This window comes from Vombatus ursinus, unplaced genomic scaffold (genome assembly GCF_900497805.2).
Source record: "Vombatus ursinus unplaced genomic scaffold, bare-nosed wombat genome assembly UNPS02007344.1, whole genome shotgun sequence".
In the NCBI taxonomy this organism is placed as follows: Eukaryota; Metazoa; Chordata; class Mammalia; order Diprotodontia; family Vombatidae; genus Vombatus; species Vombatus ursinus.
Window position 1 is genome coordinate 5,302,377 of NW_020947122.1, and position 15,417 is coordinate 5,317,793.

The following is a 15,417-nucleotide window of genomic DNA, read 5'->3' on the forward strand; positions in this document are numbered from 1 at the left end:
AAATAATCCTTTACTCTCAATATTCTACTGAAAGTATACATCCTGTACATATAAATAAATACAAAGCAATTTGAAGAGGAAAAGAATATGAACTAGTCAAGGAAATCATGGAAGACTTAATGGATAAGGTAAAACCCAAACTGGGCCTATAAGGTTTGCAGAACACTTCATAACTCATTGAAACCTTCCCCCCGCCTCCAAATGCACCAACCTGTAGTAAACAGATCATAGGCACCTTTGGAATATCCAATCATGAGTAAAGTAGATAAGGATACTCTCCTTATCTTATAAGGGGATGCTCCCCTTATATTCATGGACTCATGGAGTCAGGGACTATACTTGACTCTTAAGTCATTCTATTTGTTTCTGTCTAGCTATCTCCTCTCCTCTCTTGGCAAGGGACTTATTCTGGTCAGACTGTATCAGGGCCCCAGAAAAGTAATCCTTTCTATAGCATGGTCATTTTCCAGCACCAGTAACTCATTGACCATGACCTAGGAAAGTCCATCTTGACCCACTGATCCCAGGGAAAGATTTATATAAACAGTCTCCAAAGTCACTTCCCTCAAGCTGTGGTCCCTCAATCACCCTATATCTGAAGATTATCCTGTTTCAATGGACCTAAAAGTCTGCTCTCTCTTCTAGCTGGCCTGCCCAGAACAAACCCTAGATTGTCCTGGATGTCTTAGTCTTTATTATTAGCTCCTTATATTTTATGAGCACTTATAAGCCATGAGCACTATGGCTTGGCCATTCCATCCTGAGTTTCTACTTTCCTCACTACATTCCCTTTTAAGGAGAAAAAAGAGACTCTTAAGTCAACTCCTTACCCCCAAACTCCAAAACTAAAATAGATACTGGGAAATATCCAGAAATATATCAGAATTGTATACATTTATAACATAAAACATCTTTTGGGTAGATGAACCTACGCCTGAGAACATCTATACAATGGCCTTATTAGGAATGGACAAACTATGTTTTCTGTGACTTCCTAGTCACAGATCCTAGAGCAGACGTGGAGCTAATCACTCCAAGTATGATGGTAGTTAAATGGAGATTGTCTTAATAGAAGGAAGATTTTTTTTTCTCGCAATGCACTTTCTATTATGAACAGAATTTACAGGAAGCCATTGGAAGCATGCAACAACCTGAGCTGAATGCTCCATTCATCCTCCCATTATTATCTGAACTTGGGTGTGGAAAATGCTCATAAAATATATGAAGACAGAACGTAATTGCTTAATGAGCTGTCAGAAGTCTGATAATTCTAAGACCCCAATATTTCATTCAGGCCAAGTGACAGATCTCTCATCTTTGACAGTTTCACACATTTGAGAAAGAAAGAGTAAAAAATACAAAGACAACAAAGGCAGAATGGTGCATACTTTCAATAGACAAGCCAGGGCTCTCAGAGGAGGAGTGAGACTTCAAATATGCTTTTGAAGAGATCACCAAAAGAAAGCAAAAAAAATCAGAACAACAAGGCATTTGTTAAATATTCATTCACCAGGGATATAAAGATATATAAAACAGTCTCTCCCCTTCAAGAAGCTTACAATCTAATTGGGAAGAAAGATGGTAAATAATAATTCAAGAGTTAAATAATTAGAATCAGAACTGGTTGAACAATCAAACCCAAAGGGATGACAATGATTAATGACTTTATGTTAACCTGGAAGGTTTTCTCTAGTGGAGTGCTCAGCAATGCAGGGCTCATCAAATTTATGGATGACTGAAAGCTATGAAGGAAAGCTAGCATCTTGGATGACATAAATTGGAGTCATGACATGCTTGAACAATGAGCTAAATCTAATAAGATGGGTAAGACATCCCAGGGAGGATAGATAGGGAAAACTCAGAGGAGGGCCTGTATAAGGCTCCAGGAATAGCAATAAATAATTACCTGCACTGGATCATTGATTTAGAACTGAAGAGACCTGTAGTCCACTTCCCTTATTTTACAGGTGAGGAAACTGAGGTCCAAAATGGTAGGTCTCTATGGTTGAGTACAGGGCTCCTGCAAGGAAGGGGAGACAAGATAAATTTGGAAATGGAGATTGAAGTCCAGAGTGTGACAGGCTTTTAATGTATTTTGTATCCTTAGAGTCACATATATATAAGCTACTATTAGTAGTATTACAGAACTCTCTTCAAACAACACCCACCAGACAGGAAATCTGAAGGCTGGGTTACTGTTTCTAGGTCCTCTGTAATTGGCTCCAGGCCCCACCCAGAGGCTGCTAAGGCCTTTAATTTCAAAAGGTTTCCTGGTGGTAGACTAATTATATCCCTTACTGAGAAAAGAATAACAAAGACCAAGACATTCAATCCTTGGATGCTAAAAAGACAATGGACGCTGAATCCCCATCATGCTCAAATGACTTAGGAAGTGCTCCATGCCCTCCATGTTCCCCTGCCTCCTTTACACCAAGCAAAATTCACTAGTCAACTTAGCCTATTCTTTCTGGGCTCTTCTGCCTAATTGATAACTGGACAGTATAATGGGGGCAAATAGGGCATACACAAAACTGACTTTTCTGATCATGGCTGAGCACATGGACTTTGGGAGTAAGAAAGACCAAATTTATTTCTAGTAACTCAATACTAAGTGAGGATCTGAGCACGACAAAATCATTCCCTTATTGGCGACTGATTCAATGAGTCTTTGAAAAGGGTATGGCTCCACCCCTGGGTCTCTTTTCCTTCTGTCTTCCAGTTGGCATCCCATAGTTCTGGGACTTCCTACAAGAGGTGGGAGGGAAGGGCAGCCCACCCTATCCTCTACCCCAGTCTCTTGGTAGCCATGAACACATGGCAGCTAAAGCCCATATCCTGTCTAGGTGGGCTTGACCCTGAGTTTTGGTCTGCCTATTCTGCATTTGTTCTTAGGTAAATGAATTTCAATTCAGAGATGGATGTGTCTAGGTTTGGAAGCCAGCTTGTGAGTTTAAGAGGTCAGGTGGTCCCGGGTCCTTTTGGTCAGAGCTAACTGGAAGCAAAGGGATATGTCCACAACAACTATTCCAAGAATCTTGGAGCAGATGATCACCAACACAAGCATGAGCCCAAGCTCTGGCCTGGTTTGTCAGAAGATGTCGACTATAAGTGGGACAGTACAGAGCCAAGATGAAATGTAATAATGTCTATTCAGCAGCACTCAAAACTGCTTCATGTGCTGATGTAGTTTGTTACCAACTTCCCAGGAGTTTATAACTGTAGTTATAAGTTCTTGTTGAATCCTGCTTTAAATATTCTTTTGGTTAATGTGCACTCATGAGTATTTTGTGCTTAATATTTCTTTTGTATGTAGGAAATAAACACCTACCCTACACCTGATTCATATGGTATATTCAATATTTTTCCATTGTACCCTTTCGGGGAGACTCTAATCATGATTTATCATCCCTGGGTACTGGGCTAAGATTTAATTAGCTAAAATATGGGATAAATAAAATAAAAGAGAGACTAATCCTACTCATTAGGGCCAGGCTTCCTCAGGACTGACTGAATCCTGTCACTTTATGCATAGAGAAGAGCCCTGGAATGGGAAAGGGAAAAGGGGGTAGCCCCAGCCTCCTATGCCCAGCAATGGTTTTTAACGTAGAGTGGTAATAGGGAAAGCTCCCTAAAAAGCTCCCTAGTACGCTGCTTCAAGAATCTCAGGTAACTGAGTTCAAATCGGCACAAAAATGTATCTCGAAGAAGCAAATCGAATAAACCCTAATTCAGGTACTGCAGCAAGCAATCCAGTGGGGGAGAGATTTTTTAAGCTGGAGTGAGGAAAACATTTCAGCATCATTTAAATAATACCTTCTATGTAGCTAGCTATGTACTTTTCTTCCAGGCATACATGCCAGGGTGTCTATTATAAAACAAAGAAAAAGAACATGCTTTCACATGGAGCACAAAAACAAAAACAAAACAACTTCCCACAGAGACCCTACAAAGGAAGAGGGGGAAGAAAAGCAATGAATTTGCTGGTCCTGCCTCAACTTGACAACCAATAATGATTATTTTCAATTCAATTCAATTTTTAAAAATGTGCTAAGGGCTTCATACATGCACGATCCTACACTGGGTGCTGGGAATACAAAGAAGGAAAAATAATAGTCTCTGCCCTCATCCAAGGAACTCACTGTTTACTGGGGGAGAGGAAGGAGGAGCCTAAAACAGCCTCAAATTGTATACTCATCCCTTCTCCTTAGCTACCTCTAAAAAAAGTGAGATTGATATGTAGAAAGCTTCTCAAATTTCCAAGGGAAACATACCCAGTCTCTAAAATTAAGAGAAAGTGCTAGCAACAAGAGGAAAAATCCAAAGTGAGGTAGAATAGTTCAAGGGAGATGCCACATAGGGAAGGTTTCAAATGGAAGGTGATATCTAAACTGAACATTAAAGGAACCAATCCATCAATCAGTCAATAAGCATTAATCGGGTTCCTAATGTGGATCAAAAACTGCGTTGGGCTCTGGGAAGACAAACATAAAAATAAAATTGTCCCTGCTTTCAGGGTATGTAAGGGAATGTAAGAAGCTTACATTCTGTCAAGGGGAAAAACATATGCATAGAAATAGAAACAATATACATACAAAGGAAATCCAAGGAAAGGTATCAAAAAAAGATGCCCAAAAAATCCAAGGAGGGTATCAACAGGAGGTGAGAGAGCATGTGCCGGACATGGAGTATTGCCTTTGAGAATGCAGAGTGTAGGAGGAGATGGAGAACTGATGGCATGTCTTGTCTCACAAAAACACAGAATCTAAGAGTTAGAAGACCACAGAGTCCACCTAATCCAACCTGACGGAAAATTCCTTCTCCAAGACATGGCCATCCAGAATGCTTGAAAACCTCTAGTGAAAAAAAGAACCCCAATATTTTTCTTATCTAAAAATGGAGATAATCATACTTGCAGTGTCTGCTATTTCACAGGGTTATTTTAAGTGTATTCACCTCCAAACAGCATCCATGGCCTAATGAGCTAGCTCCCTGGGAGAGGGGGCTGAAAATTCTGGCTGCCCAGAGTTTGGCAGGGAGGGGATGAGGTCCTGAAGTTATAGAAGAGGGACACAGCTGAAAATTTTTAATGGGGTACAGGGACTAAAGCAGCCCAAATAGAGGTAGGGTCAATCGGCACTGGATTCTTCCTCCTCAGTTTTGAAGCACATTGGCTGAGAGTTGTTTCTTTCTCCTCTTCTGTCCCCTTCCTCCATCTCTTTAGGTGTAAGGAACAGAAGAAAATTCACCTATGTCCCATTTTACTATCTACTACTATTGGTGATATTTTGTAAGCCTGGTCCTCTCTTTATAATATATCCTGAGCCCAAAAGTCCACTGGTATAGGACTTTTTCCTCACCTATAGAGATCAATGCCTACAACTGTATGAGGTGTGGGTCAGAGTCAGTGAGAGCTGGACAGAAATCTGGTCTCTTCAGTCTCTTTGGCATTCTTCTGGGCTACCTTACTGAGAGAAGATGGGCAACAATAACCCCACTTCTGGCTGCTGAATGGAGAAAAAGGCTCTGGTAAGAAGCCATCATGAAAGGAGCTAGAAAGATCCATCATGTCCCTATTTCTAACTAGAGACTTCAGGGAATTTCCCCCTAAGTGAGATTTACCTATCTCCCTCTTGGTTGATTTGAATTACCCTGCGTGCTATCTACTGGGAGAGCTCCTTCACTCTGTATTGTCTGGTATATATTCTCCTATGTATACTTTCTCTGATTTCAGTTTTGCTCTCAACTTGGATAAAAATTTCCTTGCTATTTGCTATGTGTATTCATTGTGGAACTGGTTTTGGTAGGAAGGAATTCAAGCCTTGGATATAAAGTTTGGGGTCCTCCATTCTGTTTTAAGAAACAGCAATCAGGAGTTTAGGTTGAATCTGAAAATTACATCCCCTAGACTAACAATATTAAGGGAACAGATAGACATAATTCTAGTCTAATGCCCCCTCTCCATGAGGTGAGCAGAATAGCCAACTGCTCTTGGAATGGCTTGGAGTACTTGGAGAAGGGTAGAGGAAGGAGATGCTAGAGGTGTACCCATTCTTGCCTCTCTTTGAGTCACATATTAAGTAGACAGAAAAAAAAGATAGATAATAAAGAAATTGAGATAATTTCTCTCTGAAAAGGAGTGCAAAAATTGAAAATTAAAAAACTAATGAACAGGACTAGTTGAAGGGAAGGAAAGGAAGGAGAAATCTACTTATCTAAAGGAGAGGAAGAAAAGCAGAGAAGAATTAAATGAGATAAAAGTAGGAAAGAAAAAGGAATTAATAAACAAGACTTCAAGGGACAGAGATGACAAATGGAAGGGTAGATCAGAGGTAGAAGAAGGAGAGCCAGTAGGAATAGGGCCACCTTTTAAAAAATTAAGCTAAGGCAACTGAAGAGACATAGTACTGTGTTTGCTGTGGAGAAAGGGGGAAAAACATAGCTTGAAAAAAATCTGTATTAGAAATTAATGGAAGAAAATATAAGTGTAACCCTCATAATTTTAAATGTGAATGGATTAAACAATCCAGTAAAGTGAAAAAGAATGACAGATTAGATAAGAAAATAAAACTCTACAAAAAATACATTTAGAAAACAAAGACATATGCAAAATAAAACTGAGAAGTTGAAAAAAAATTTACTGTGCATCAAGTGAATCCAAAAAAGCAGGAGTTGCAATCATTTTATCTGACCAACCAAGACAATTTAGTTTATTTCAGTTTTCTCTGGATGTGTTACTTGAGATAATATGAAAGATAGCCCTGAAAGGTTTTGCATTTCACAAACTATCTATGCTGGGACTTTGCAGTTCTGGCATGGAAAGTTATGATTTCTCTGAGGTGCTATTAAGTCACAGTTTGGTGTCATGAATAATCTTCTAAGTCTCCTATGCAGTCAGTTGATCCACCAACAAGCACTTATTAAGTGCCTACTACATGCCAGGGACTGGGTTAAGTGCTGGGGATATGAAGAAAGGAATTCACAGTCTAGTAAGAAAGATAACATACACAGATGTTCTAGTCTTGCCTCAAGGAAATCTGTTATGCTCCAGGGTATGTGGGTGGATGCCAGGAAGTCTGGTCCAGTATCTATACACCCCCAAGCTATCCTTCAAGGATGTCTGGTTTGCTATCCAGAGGAGTCTGGTTCACTATCTCTGACCTTGCCGGTGGACTCAAACAATGAACATTTCTTAGTCACAGGAGAAAAGAAGGGGGTTGTTGCTAGCCCCCCATTCCCAATTTCCAACCAAATTCCAACCAATCTATTGTTATCTGTGTCTTAGCTTTGTAACCAATCATGTTTATTTCACTATTCGTGATGTTGAGCTCTTGTAACCAATGATAATTTGTTCCCCATTTATGAAGGCCTGTTCTTCGTTCTGTATTCCCCAAAACTATAAATAAGTTGTTCTCCTCATTTGGGGTCTTTGCTTTGCTGAGAAAGCTGAGATCCCATTTATTAGTAAATTCACACTTTACTAATAAACTGATCATACTCAGAACTTTGCTTCAGTTTAGCTTAATTTGAATCATTACAGTTTAGCATCCAGGACCTTCCCTCGCACCCGCACCCTCTGAGATACTGCATTCCAGTGGCTCATTCTTACAACAGAAGTAGTGAATAGTTCAAGATGCAGGGGTCTGCTTTTCTCTAGTCCAGGTCCTCATCATCACACATCTAGACTATTGCACTAACCTAATTGGCCTCCCTCATTTAAATCTTTCCACACTTCAACAAGTAGACAACTTGTGATATATCTATTAAACATACATATCAAGAGGTAAAACTATACAGAAGATTAAAAGATATTTCGCCACAAGGTCAGTGAAACTGGGGGATAGAAAGCCAAAAACTTACATGGTTGTATTTGGTCACAGAGTTAGAAGTGGGTAAGTGATATCTTTTAAAAAATTACAGAACATTTAGTTGAGGAAAAATTCATGATGAAATGAAATTTATCCTTCTGTAATAAAAAATTAAAAATTCAGGTTTTTGCTGACTCGATTTATAACACAATATAGATTGAAACTCTTCCTTTGACAGCATCAGGAGAGTTGGCAAGAAGCATCGCCAAAGTCTTTTGGGACCTTCTAGTAATACAAGCAAATTTTTTCCCCTTAAAACAAAAAAATAAGAAAAAGATCCATTTGTCAAATAAGGCAGATGCTGCCTTTCTCACCAGGCTACCCATTCCAGGGAAGAAAAAAGGAGATTTCCCTTTTTTTCCTCTACACAGAAGGCAAAATGATTTTCCTAAAGTGTAGATCTGTCACCCTCCCCCCTTCCCCACTCAGTGAACTCTACTGACTACATTTCACTTCTAGGACCAAACCCAAACTCCACTGTTTGGTATTTAAAGCTTAGACATCATTCCTCTCCACATATTCTATAACCCCGTCATACTAGACTGTAGACTGGTCTTCATACACGATGCTCCATTTCCTTATTCTCTCTTGAGCCCATCCCCACCCCTGCTTTAAGCAATGATGCAAACAAGACAGCACCTCATATATAACAAATCTCCAGCCTATTTGGCTGTCATTTCTGAACCATCTTCCCAAAATGAAGACAGGCTAGGCATAAATGCCTCCACAGAGTAGGGAACCATCTGATCTCCTAACCCATGCGCTCCATTTAGTGGGAGAAAGCAGTTATCATCTGCCTCTTATTTTCTCCTTAACTACCTCTAAAAAAGGCCTTTCAGAAAAAGATGAGATTGAGGCATAAACAAAAGCTTCTAAAAGCTTCCGGGTGAAAAATGTTCAGGCTTTCAGACAGTGGGCTTATAATAATCTCCATGCAACATACAGGGAACAGTTCTGTGTGCGGAAAGCTGGACTAAATTCTATGGAGAGAAAAAGAAAATGGTAGATCTAACACCTTCTTTCAAGAAAGGGGGTGAAGGGAAGAGAAGGGCAGATAGAAACAATATTTAAAGCACACACAAGATCCAAAGTTAATTCTAAAGCTGCATTCTCAAACCTGGGTGAAAACAGCTAAATTTTAAACATTTGAATTGGGTACTTAACCATACTTAGGGATTTATCTTTGTTTAAATTCATCTTTAAATTGTGTATCTTTATAGATTATCCTAACACTAATCAATATATACACTTAGAGGCCCTGATCAAATTATATTTTAGATGAAAAATGCTCAGTTGTACAGAAAGACATGACTCGGAAAACCAGGCCTATGGTAAACTATGCCTATGTGTCCAGACCACAAGATTATAACCTAGGAATCATTATCCATTTGCTGACAGTTTACTGAAATTGTAGGCATTATACCTGAGAGGATATAGTCTCTGAAGTGCGGGCTTACAAACACAAACCTATTAAGTGATGGCAAATAGAAAACAAGCCATGCAAACATAGACAGATATAGTGTCATAACGCCACCTCATAATTTTATAAGATGACAATTTGCAAAGCATTTCTATTCTCATTTGATCCTCATAACAATTAGATGAAGAAGGATGGGGAGATATTATCCCCATTTGACAGATGAAGTAACTGAGGTTCAAAACTTGATTTAATAAGCATTAAGTGCCCAGGTTTTGCAGAGCACTCTGTTAGGTGAAGTAGGTACAAAATTTAGATAAAATATAGCTACTGCCTTCCTTTATGGAGTTTGTAGTCTAAAAGGTTAACATGATGAATATTATTAACTATAATATTAATAATACATGAAGAGCACATCAGAGCATAATAAGCAAAGTACGATATGAAGTCTGAGGAGAAAAAAGTCATTATTGACTTGAGGGGGTGTAAAGAATTTGTGAAAGTTTACAAGAGATGATGACATTTGAGTTTGGCTTTAAAGGACAGAAATTCACTAGGCTGGAGATGGGGAGGAGAGAAGGTGTAATGTAAGGTGAACAAAAACATGGAGTTGGGAAAGTACAGGATATACATACATACATACATACATATATATATATATATACACACACACATATGGCAAATAGTCCAGTTTGACTACAATATAGCATATATGGAGAACAACAGTATGAAATAAGGATAAAAAGGTAAGATGGTGCCAAATTGTGGAGACCTTAAGTGCGAGGCAAAGGAATTTGAAATTTACTCTGCAGTCAATAAGAAGCAAATGGAAGATTTTTACTTTCTTGGGAGTATTCATTGTTGTGTTATTTCAGGATCTTAAGGATAGCTCAAGCTGGGTACCTGCAAGCTTTTAGTGCTCCCAAGATGGTCTGATCTAGGGTGATGCCCTCCTTATTTGAGTTTTCCAAGTTCCTGACCTGGGTTCCGGGCTGAGCAACACACTTAAGGCTGGAGTTCAAGTAAATTGCTATTGGAATCAGCCACTATTAGCCAGCTGGCAAGCTTTGCTGGTTCAGTGTGACAGATTGCAGGCACCTCTTTGGCATGGGATTTCTGGCTTGGTTACTCTACTGCAGGCTCCAAATTGGGCTGGGGGCTGAAATCGAAACCCTGACTCTACTCCCAGGTAAGAGCCACACAGCTACCGGTTACTTCTAAACTTTCTTCATGCTTAGTACACAGCCTAGGACCTGAAACCAATCTGCCTTGCAGTGCCATATCTACGTATAAGCCTCCTCCTCAGTCTGCCCTGGATCTGTGACTTAGTACTGAGCAGTGAGCTTTGGAGCTGCCAACTGGCACCTGTTCCTGCTTCCTACACAACATCTGGTTCATCTGTGTAGTCCTGGGGCCTCTTCTTTCCCTAGTGCACAGCTGTGGGCAGGCCTTGGTTTAGTACCCATTCGGGAAGGCTTCTGGTCATTTTTGGCTATACTCATCCCCAATTTCAATAGACCTCTCTGTCTCCCTATGCTGACCTGGACTGGAAAAATGATTCACTATGATTTTTTTTTCTTGGATTTCACAGTCAGAACTCAGTCCAGTCCATTTTCCAGATCTTTGTAGCATAGTTCTGGGGGACAGCTCAACTGCTATTTTGACATCTTGGCTGGTCCAGTGAAGAGTTTAAAAGAGAAAAGTTATATGATCATGTATGGATATGAGGAAGACACAGCAGCAGTGTGAAGGATGGTTTGAAGAGGAGGGGAAATTAGAAATTGGTATACTATTTTAATGGTCCAAATGATAGTGTGAGGACCTGTTCTGGAGTAATTGAAGTAGGCGTGCAGAAGAAAGGATAGACTTGAGAGATGCTAAAGAAGTAGAATTGATAAGACTTAATTTATTAATTATTTCCTAAATAATCGAATATGAAAGATTAAGGAGAGATAAAAGCCAAATATAGGTATAATATAATATAACACAATAATATAATATAATAAACAAATATAAGATTAGATATAAGATTAGGGAATTCTGAGAATGTTTGTAAGCAGACATAAAGGAGGCAGTGGAGAGGGAATGATTGAAGACATGAGAGCAGAGGCATGGCTGCTGTAGCAAATTCCCAGAACAATGAACAAGTATCCAAGACAGAATTCCAACCCAAGTCTGACCGATCCAAGGCTGGAATGCTATTTTTATTCTCTCTCTAGTCACTAAGATTACCTCTATCTGCATTCACCAGGTTCTAGCCCCCAGTTCAGTCCAGGTAACCATCACCAGCCCACCACGCCTAATCTTAATGGCAAAACTTGCCCTGGTCCTCATTCACAGAAGACTCAGGTGCTATTTCTTCATTTCATTTGAGAGACAGTGAGGTGGTTCAGTGGCTAGAGTGCCGGGCCTGGAATCAGTAAGACCTGTCCACAAGGTCACAATTAACAAGTAAAAGTATTATTATCCCCATTTTATAAGTGAGGAAACTGAGACTTATCGATAGTAAGTTACTTGCTTATGGTCTTAAGCAGTGTAGTGGCAAAATCAGGGTTCAAACCCTGGTCTCCTGATTCCAAGTCTAGTACCTTTCATTCTCTCACACTGTCTCTTCAAGTTATTTCCTAAAGAAAATAAACTTGGGTGAGCTGGAGAAGGGGGGCGGGGTGGGACATGAGACTACTGGGCATGGGCAACAGATTAGAGAGATGGGAAGGGCCAAGAGAGGTGAGGACAAACATCCAAATTTTGTCTCCTTTATGATTTTGCCTAGATCCAGAGCTGGCCTCAATAAGGAGAATGAGTAAACAAAATATACTACATGGCCACGCTCACACATACAGGGAACTTTAAGGGCACATTTCAGCGTCTTTCAAAAATAAGAAGAAATTGTGAATTTAATACTGAGAGTGTAGAGGAGACAAATGATAAACTGTCAATGTTTATGTTAAAGCCTAGAGAGATAACTCATCTAATTCAATTTGACAAGTATTTCTTAAGCATATATTTACTCTGTACTCAGCACTGGCCTCAGTCCTAGGTGACATATGTATAGATAATGATAAACAACAATTTTAGTTTGCTTAGGATAGCACTACAAAACACTGTTCAGATGGAACCCTTTTGCCAGACAGGGTTGGCGTAGGAGGTGAAGCAAAGGAGTATGTCATCAAAGAAGACTTCTTTTTTTTCCCACCTAGATCACTGAGAGGAAAGATCATAGTCTTAAAACTGAGAGGAACCTTAGATATCATCTTCCTCAATTTCCTCATTTTACAGGTAAGGAAACTGAGGCCATGAGAGGTTAACCACAGTCAGGTACTAAGTAGCAAAGTCAGGATTTGAACCCAGATGCTCTGACACCAAACCCAAGGCTTATTCCATTGTGTATTATTAATGTTATTCCTATTAATTTACAGAGTAGCCCTAATCTCTAATGCTTTACTATAGCACCATCCCTTTGGCATAAGTCATTGAATAAATCTAATACCCAAGAGGTATCATGCCAAATGAGGTGATGCAGTAGATACAGCGTCAGACCTGGAGTCAGGAAGATTGGAGTTGAAATCCAGCCTTACACCCTTACTAGCTGTGTGACCCTGGGTAAATCAATTAACCTCAGTTTCCTTATCTGTAAAATGGAGAAAACAACAGCACCTACCTCCCAGGGTTGTTGTGACAATCAAGTGAGATAATAATTGTAAAGCACTTAGCACAGTGCCTAAGTAAGTGCAATATAAATGTTAATTATTCAAATTATGTAGAATTTCATCCATAAAACAAAGCATAGCTCTACACAAACATTCTTAGGATGTAATGTGTCATTTATCCTCTAAAGTATGAATATGGATAGGAAATGGTCCTGTAATTTTCTTGGTATAGAGAACTCTCGATGAGGAATCTCTACTAAGGCAGATCAGCATCTTCTCTGTAACCTTAGTGTTAAGAGTTGCCAAGAACACCAAGACATTAAGTTACTGACTAGGAATCACATAGCAAGTATGGGTCAGAGACAGGATTTAAACCAAGGTCTTTCTGGTTCTAAGGCTTGATCTCTATCCATTACGCCATGCTGCCTCTCATGTGAATAGGAAAACGCCATGTAAAATATTGCATCAATAAATCATAAAGCTATATTACAGCAACAGACTATTACTTGGGACCACATCCCCACTTTTGTTTTCACAGTATACCAATTAAAGTAAGCTGAGCACAGAGCATTTAGAAACCTGGGATCACAGAGAGGCAGCACAGTGGGCCTGGAGTCAGGGCATCTGGCCTTTCCAGAGGGGTGGTGTTGGACAGATAATTTTGATTCTTTGGGCCCTGTCCCTTGCCTGGTTCTCAAAAGTAAATGCTTTGTAAAACTTAGAAGCATCATCTAAAGCTGAGTTATGATGTGGAGGTCATTGCTAAGATGCCTTCAAGTTTGAAAATTCTCACTCCTGAATTACTTCTGGTAGGAACACTAAAGGTTATCTGGTGCAAACTATTCATTTGGCAGATGAGGAAACAGGTCTAGACAGGCAAAATGACTTGCTTAACCAAGGACATACAGCTAATTAATGCTTCTCCTCATTTCTAGCTGTAATCTTTACACATTATGTTGCTTCTCATGTATAAGCCAGTGTGCTGTGGTAGGGGAAAAAAGTCAGGTGAAACCTGGGTTTGATTTGCTTACTGGGAGATCCTAGTCAACTTGCTTAACTTCTCACCTGTAAAATGGAGCTGAAACCACCTGTAGTACCCATCTCTCAGGACTTTTAAAGAATTAAGTACACCAAATTTAAAGGACTGCAGTAAAGTAAATCCTAGATTGATATATAGCTGAATAGTAGGGAAAGAGGACAGAAACACGTATGTAATTTCCAAGTAAGGCTAAAATTAGCTACAAAATTTATATTAAAATATTTTTCTTTCAGGGAAGCTAGGTGGTACAGTAGAGTTCCGGGCCTGGGGTCAGGAAGACCCCATTTTCCTGAGCTCAAATCTGGCCTCAGACACTTATTAGCTGTGTGACCCTGGGCAAGTCACTTTACCTTGTTTGCTTCCATTTCTTCAACTGTAAAATGAACTGGAGATGGAAATGGCAAACCACTCCAGTATCTTTGCGAAGAAAACACCAAGTGGGGTCACAAAGAGTTGGATGTGACAGAAAATAACTGAACAACAATCTTCCTTTCAGAATGTTTGCTTATTCACTTAGCTTAGCTAAGTGTGATATAGCTCTTATAACACTGTCGAGAACAGTTAAGTATTTTGGTTATTGTGATAACACTTGCTGAGATTTATCCAGATGTTCACTCATCCACGGCCAATCTGTTCCAGTAAACAAATCTCAACTCTAAATGGGGAAGCAATAGGATTGGGGTTGAAGATGAGATACCTTTTTTTTTTTAATTACAAAGTTAGAAAATGTCCAGTACAGCAAAACATTCTTTGCAGTTAGATTACTGATGAAAAGGTAAAAGCACAATGGAGGAAGAAGGAAAGAGAAGAAACTAGAGAAAAAGGTAAAGATCATACTCATTCTTTAGCAACAGGTAAAGAGACAAGTAAAAAAGTAAAAAAAAAAGTATGGGAAGGTCTTCAAAATGGATGATGGAATTTAAGTAGTTAAAAGCTATCTTAACAAAGTCTTGGGGTTCTCTTAGAAATGACAGCAATGTTTAAATTACTATGGCAAATCCTGAACCCATCCTTTGGCAAAGTTATAGATAACTCTTGGAAGAGTAAAGTCCTTCTACCAATACAAGTGTCAGTACCTTCTCTGCAATTTATAGTCTTAGATAGTGGTCTAGAGCACAGAGAGGCTAAGTGACTGGCCAGGAAGCCACTGTGCCAGAGCAAAGACTTGAACCCAGGTCTTCTTGGTTCCAAAATCAGCTCTCCATCCACTATGCCACACTTCCTCTCAGTCTATATTTAAGAACAACTTTTTATTACAGCTTAGATACATCTCCCAACTTCTCCTTCCCTTTCCTAATACTCTTGACACATCCTTTAAGAAAACAAAAATTTTTTCCTGTTTCCAAGCATTTTATTTTGAGTGTTGTTCAATAGTGGTAAATTTTAAGCCTCCATGGTACTCTTCGAGCTGGTACACTTCAGATGGAAAGAGAAATATGGAAGTTG